The following is a 7869-nucleotide window of genomic DNA, read 5'->3' as shown; positions in this document are numbered from 1 at the left end:
TTTGCTTTCGGGTCCCCACAGACGGCGCCAAATGTAACTACAAGAATTACACCCTTAGAAATTACTAGTCTCCTTGTCTTACTCTTCTCTCGTCTTTTTTTTTTTTTTTTTTTCTCTTCTCTCCTCTTTGTCCTTATACTGTTCTTCTTTCTAACTGCTCTCTCTCATTCGTCCATCCACCCTGATCTTACGTGCATCAGCTTGCCACCTGTCCCACAACATACACCGCAGTTCTCGGCAGTTAGGGTTCCGCAGCTCCTATCCGATGCACCCTGTAGTATCTTCATTACTCTGACTACTGCCCACTCTCCACCCCTGCCATTCCCTGCAGTTCTCGGTGGGTATGGTGCCGCGGCTCAGATCCGCTGCACCCGGTCTTCTCTTCACTATTCTGTATACGGACCCTTCGCCACCAAAGATGTCACATGTCACGAATTTGACCCCTACAACGGTGTTAAAGTGTACCTTACTTGACTTGATCACATTACATTATGAATGTGGAAACAAACTTTCTTCCATTGCGCCAAATGGGGTCAACGTGTTATTTGGATTACTCGAATGGGTCATATATAATTCATTTGAGAAATTGATTATTCTAGCACCAAGCCCTAAACACTGGTGTTCTCAAAATGTCTCAGTATTTGTGTGAGCAAATTTCAATTGCTAAACTCTATACGAATCACTGCATAACAAACAAATTGAAAAATTAGCAGGTGCCGACTAGTAATGTCGGTAAAATTTTGGGGCGCGGTATTGGCACCCCGATAAATGGGACTAGCATCCCTTTGACAAAAAGTAAAACAATAATAGTTATTCCTTATATGTCCTTTTACACCCTATATGCCTATAGTTCTACGGCAGACAGTTGCCGCGAGATCTTATATCCTACGACAGGCAACTGCCGCGAGATCGCACAATCTACGACATTAGGTTGCCGCGAGATCGCATATCCCACGGTAGGCAGTTGCCGCGACATATTTTTTTTGTGTTTTATGTTTTTTTTCACTTCAAATTTTTCGTATTGAACACACACGACATATGGATACCTCATTTTCTTCTTTAAAGTTTTTTTATACACTCTAAGAACAACACCAAAACCATGATAAAAAAAATATCAATCGAGCCATAATTTTGCTATCTCGCAGCAAATATTTTCATATGTTATAAGAAAATTTTGTGATCAAATTAATGAAGAAGAGTTTTGATAAATAACACAAGCAAAGACTCAATTTTAGTAAACAAAATCATCTCGCGGCAACTAACTTTTTTATGGTGGCTATTAAAAAAAAGACCTCGCAGGCAACCCATATGGATCTCGGCAACCCAATGCCGTGAATTGTGTGATCCCGCGGCAGGTGCTTGCCGTTAGTGTTTTTTGTGTATTTAATGGAGGAGTGCTAGTATCGTTGAATTGGTTAAATGGGTGATAGTCCCATTTATAGGGGTGCCAATAAGTGATGATACTAGAAGTCTGGGGCTTGAACTCCGCTAGCATCAAAAAGTTACTAATCTTATATAAAATAGTAACTCACTATCAAAAAAATAAAATAAAACAGAATTACCAATAAAAAAAAAATTAAGGAATTACTGTATAACAAACTTGAGGAATTCCTGTATAACAAACGAATTGCAAAGTTTCTCTGTCATAGTATCGTACACTAATGTATTTGGGCCTTTTGGGAGATGCGGAAATATAAAAGATCGTAAAAACAATGTCCAAGCCCAAAGGTTGAATTGATCTTTATTTTACTCTCCACCGTATAAAATGCGGGTGAAACTGTGAAAGCCCAAAAAGTTTTTTACTCTCTTTCCTTTTCTGGAGCAAACAGCAGCAGAGAACACCTGGTACGAATAATAATAATATAATATTTGTTGTTTCTAATGGAGTGATCTGTTCATTCCGACTCACTTTTTGCTGTTTGAATTATTTATTATTAGTTTCAAACTTTCCAATCATTGAATACAGCCGTGTTTCTCATATTAAATTACAATAAACCCTAAAGTGGGGCTTAACGTTTACGGTTGCATATCACCCTCACCACTCGTCCGCACAGGTGCCAGTCGAGTTTTCATGTGTTTGTTTTCGTTCTACTTCTTTTTATTTTTTTAATATTATTAATCAACCAATGAAGCACTCATGTTTACATTTGTTTAATCTTGTTTTTGGCATAATCGAGTTATATTTAAGTATATAATTGTTTGGCAGCATGCATTTTGTTAGTGTGCAATTGCACGTAACTTCGTGTATATTTCAGTATCTCAGGAACATTTTTCAAAAAAATGAGGCTGTAGACCTATAGTGTGCACTTAAGTAGAGAAAATTAAATACTTGTTATAAGAAGAGAGAATGATATAGGGCACAGGGAATGTGGACAGTATCTCTTGTATTAAACTATTAATATGCCTTACACAATTCTTGTATATATGGAAACTTGTAGTCAGCAATCTGATATATTTATACTAATTTATGACACGGTGGCTTTATAGTCCCACGTAATATATCTCTGTTAGAGGTACATATGGCTTACAACCTCACACTTGAGTGAGCAAATTGGCACAGAGGAGAAACCATGCTAATCTTTCATGGATACACAGGCCGGCAGTGATGAAAACAATCATATTTAAGTTCGAACAGATTAATTATATATCAAGGTTGAACCAGCTCCTCTCTATGATAGATTTTATTGCTGGCGTGAAAATTTGGTGATTCAATGAATGCACTGAAGAAGTTGACTTGATACTAATACTGACACAGATTATATATGTTTTTTCTGCATCAAGTTGGAGCCAGGTACAACCTAGACTTATACTTTTAAGAGAAAAAATAATTCTAGAGAACACTTTTTTTAATCACTCATAAGAACCGGGTAGATGAAAGGTCAAATATACTCTTAACGTGAAATTAAAAACGGCTCGGATAAATGAAAGATTAAGTATATTCTTGGTACGAAATAATAAATGACCCGACCCAACCGAAACGACCCGATGTATATGGTATGAACAATTGTTCATACTTATTTGGGGTATGAACAATCACTGTTCATATCTCAACATGAGCTATGAACACTCATTGTTCATATGAACAATTATTGTTGATTGTTCATAATTATTTGTGATATAAACAATCATTGTTCATATCCTAACATAATGTATGATCAATGAAAACACATATTGGAGTATGAATAGTCACTGTTTATACCTTAACATGACCTATGAACAATCATATTGTTCATACCTATTTGGAGTATAAATAATCAATATTCATACCTCAACATAACGTATGATCAATAAGAACACTTATCGGGATATGAACAATTACTATTCATACTTCAATATGAGCTATGAACAATCAATGTTCATACCTCAACATAATATATGATCAGTAAGAATACCTATTGGAGTATGAACAATCATTATTTATAGTTCAACATGAGCTATGAACAATCATTATCCATACATCAATATATTGTATGAGGTACGCTCACCTATTGGAGTATGAATAGTCACTATTTATACTTCAACATGAGCTATGAACATTCATTATTGAATAATTATTGTTCATACCTATTTGGGGTATGAACAATCAATGTTCATACTTCATCATAATGTATGATCAATAAGAACACTTATTGGAGTATGAACATTAATTGTTCATACCTCAACATGAGTTATGAACAATCATTATTCATATATATTTGGGGTATGAACAATCAATATTCATATCTCAATATAATGTATGATCAGTAATTAAGAACACCTATTGGAGTATGAACAATCATTGTTTATATCTCAACATGAGCTATGAACAATCATTGTTCATACATCAATATATTGTATGAGGTACGTTCACCTATTTGGGTATGAACAATCATTGTTCATACATCAGCATAAGGTATGAACACTCATTGTTCATAGCAAAACGACAAAAAGGGTAAAATCGAAAAAAAAATTATTTCAAATCCGGAGCATTTGTCCTAAAGGGTTATTTTCACTTGAAAATTGGTTTTTCGGGTTATTTTCACCCGAAATTTGTCCTTGAAAGTGATTAAAAAAAATTGCTGGTTTTGAGAGTGATTTTCACTCAAAAATGGGCCTTGGGACCAATTTCTTGTACTTTGATAGTGTCCTACCTAAAATTTTATCCATCTTATGATTTTAACATGCTCAACTTTCTCCTAGATTTTAGCACGATCAAGTGGATACTTTTATTTTAGCTTCGTAATGAGAACCAGTACTTGCTCTAAATGCTCGAACTTGTAGAAGGAGTGTTGAGATTATTCCATCCCAATTTCTAGGTGTGTCCTGCCTATTTCTCTCCAGAGCCTCCTCTCATATTAATAGAATCAGGGAGTGACTTTCCAAAATAGATTAGGGGAAAAGGTAATTCTAGAGGACACATGTTTTTTTAATCACTGACAAGGATGGGGTAGATGAAATGTCAAGTATACCCTTGACGCAAAATTAAAAATGACTTCAATTCGGGTAGATGAAAGGTCAAGTATAACCCTGCTACGAAATAATAAACAGCCTGACCCAACCGAAACGACCCGGTGTATATAGTATGAACAATGATTGTTCATATTTATTTGGGGTATGAACAATTACTGTTCATACCTCAACATAATGTATGATCAATAAAAACACCTATTGGAGTATGAACAATCACTATTTATATCTCAACATGAGCTATGAACAATCATTGTTCATATGAACATTATTATTCATACCACCTATTTGGGGTATGAACAATCAATATTTATACCTCAATATAATGTATGATCAATAAGAACATTTATTGGAGTATTGTTCATACCTATTTGGGGTATGAACATCCACTTTTAATACCTATTTGGGGTATGAACAATCAATGTTCATACCTCAACATAATGTATGATCAATTCAATAAGAACACTTATTGGAGTATGAAGTATGAACAATCACTGTTCATACCTATTTGAGGTATGAACAATCACTATTCATACATTAACATGAGCTATGAACAATTAATGTTTATACTTCAATATAATATATGATCAGTAAGAACTCCTATTGGAGTATGAACAATAATTGTTTATACTTCAACATGAGCTATGAATAATTATTGTTCAATAATCAATATATTGTATGAGGTACGTTTACCTATTTGGGTATGAACAATTATTGTTCATACATCAGCATAAGGTATGAACACTCATTGTTCATAACATAATGACAAAAAGGGTAAAATCGAAAAATATTTATTTAAAATCCGGGCCATTTGTCCTTAAGAGTTATTTTCACTTGAAAGTTGTCTTTGAGAGTGATTAAAAAAAATTGATGGTTTTTAGAGTGATTTTCACTCGAAAATGGGCCTTTGGACTAATTTCTTGTAATAGAATTGACCCTCTACATAAGTTCAAGCTTATGGAGAAATTGACAATTTAACATGGTGTCAGAGCACATGTTTATAAGAGGTCTCGGATTATAGCCGTATAAGGTGAAAGTTTTGCACATAAATAAAAAAAAAGTGTTCACGAGGGGGAGTGTTGTGATTATTCCATCCCAATTTCTAGGTGTGCCCCGCCTATTTATCTCTCGAGCCTCCTCTCATATTAATAGAATTGACCCTTCACATAAGTTCGAGCTTATGGAAAAATTGACAATTTAACAGGAAGTTTCGCATTCGACATTGCATACAAAAGGGTCCAAGAGATGGTACTCATATTAGATGGTACTCCTATATAATAAGACAAATATGGAGTGGACTAGTTAACACTCCCAAAATGGGATCGCGGGCACACACATGCGACAACAACACTTGTTCTATATGATTTTTGATATGCTGGGTTAATAGTCAGTCCTAAAAGATTCACCCTGTATAGGATCTTTAAATATGATACGTACTGACAGTTTACTGTGAAAAACGAAATTGTGCTTGATCAGTTACATGCATATTAAGAGTAAATCCAAGTATGTCTCTAAAACGAGTCCTTGAATGCATCATTTTTTATATGTTTTGCACAAAAAATCTATTCCAGAGCTCACACTGTTGCTTCTTCTCATGAATATTTAAATTCTGATGTTTTTAAATGTATAGAAATGGCGTTCATCTGCGTTAGAGAACTGAGAACCATCCTGGTGAACAAAGATGTAGCTGTGGTGACGGGCTTAAGATCATTTTCAACCAAAGCAAGAAAGGGTTCCAAAGGTGGTACTTCCAGTAGCAACGCTCCAAAGGGATCCGTACTCAGCAAGGAGATCAAGTCGAGTACAGTCGTAGGTGGCAATACTCTCAAGGATGGATCAGACCCCGATCTTGGAAGATTCTGAGTATCCTGATTGGTTGTGGCGTTTGCTTGATAAGAAGCCACCTTTGAGTGAATTACGAAGGAAGAACATAGAAACTCTGCCGTATGAACATCTCAAACGCTTTGTTAAGCTGGATAACCGTTCAAGGATCAAGGAAAACAACTCCATCAAGGCTAAGAACTGAGCACAAATACTTCAGAGACCTTGTTCTTTTTTTATTCTTTTATGTCCTTTGTCATTCCCCTGTTTCTGTAGAAATGAGTCAAACCTTTGAAAACTGCTTGTGGAAGATTGTTACTTTTGTAGTTGCAATTTGTCAAAATAACGTTGAAGGAAGAACAGGGAGTACTTGATGTTTTGAAGAATTAGTAGATGGTATCGGCTGAATTGTAGAGATCTTATTTGCTTGTTCTCTATAATTACTGCAGTCAATTGTTATTATTATTATTTTTGCGATTTCAATTAAAAGTTTATTACTCTGCTAAATATGGAATCGCTTGGATCAAGGGAACGAGGCATTTCAAAGTATTTTCCATCATCAAGCCATCATGGTTGTTCTTCCAATGCTCATGTGGTTACTTGATGTTCTGCCTACTCTACAGGTGTTCTTTACTTTAGGCCTTTAGGGAAATGAGCGACTTGGAAAAATTTCTGAAAAAATTGACCTCAATGTTTCCTATTTGAAAACTCTGTGATGCTCTGCATCAACAACAGGGAGTAAGTTGCACGGCCAACATTGTTCCATCAGTCAATCTACACAGTACACACTGCTCTATCAACTCTTCTTACATTATTATCCCATTCTGATCGACGCCATCATTAAACATTAATCTTAGTCGAGGGACGTTCTGGCGTCCAAACCAAGTACCCAGACTGGCAGACTTGGTATTGTTCTAATATTGTTGGTCTTCCATAGTATTCTCCATGTGATCTTCCTCAGCTCATAACCCGATGACTCCGTGGTAATTCTGTAGTATTTTGTGGATCTTCATTCCTTTAGTGTGTTCTACTTTCATGCCTTTAATTAGGATATTAAAGTTTATTTCATAGCTGTGTGTCCTTGACATACTAATAGTCATAGGTTTTTCATAAAGAAAGCTAAGTTAGAGGACACTAAAAAACCAATAAAGTTGGAGAAGATCAGAAAAAAAGGAAGGAATCATGGGTGGTATCACTAGTACATAAAGGTCGATAGAACACGTTTTTAAACTGAGGTCAATTGTAATAGAGCACTCTTTTTATCAAATTTGGACCATGTTCTACCATGGTGTAGTCTTTTCCATAAGGCATTAGAACACGTTTTTAGTACCTAAGAATTGTGCTCTATTAAGACAATAAGAACACCATTTTGTAGGAAAACTGTGCTCTATTCCAACTGGTAATAAAAAATCACGGTCTACCTCCTAGACCAATACTTCACAATTTCTACTAAGAATTGTGATCTTCTTCTTCTTAAATCACAATTCTTAAATCACATTTTTTTTTCCCAAAACCCTATATATATATATAGGGATAGAGGCACATTTTTATGCGCACATTATAGCCACATTTTTCACATACAAATGAATTAAGGTCTGGTTT

General features: G+C 35.2%; 1 pseudogene; it reads left to right on the top strand.

Moving 5' to 3' along the window:
• The first annotated feature begins 6078 nt into the window (after positions 1–6078).
• Positions 6079–6665, top strand: LOC147496968 (uncharacterized; annotated as a pseudogene).
• Positions 6666–7869: the final 1204 nt, after the last annotated feature.

Source organism: Coptis chinensis, chromosome 5, assembly GCF_015680905.1.
Source record: "Coptis chinensis isolate HL-2020 chromosome 5, ASM1568090v1, whole genome shotgun sequence".
Taxonomy (NCBI): Eukaryota; Viridiplantae; Streptophyta; class Magnoliopsida; order Ranunculales; family Ranunculaceae; genus Coptis; species Coptis chinensis.
Note: the sequence above shows the minus strand (reverse complement) of the source record. Positions and strands in the feature narration are given on the sequence as shown.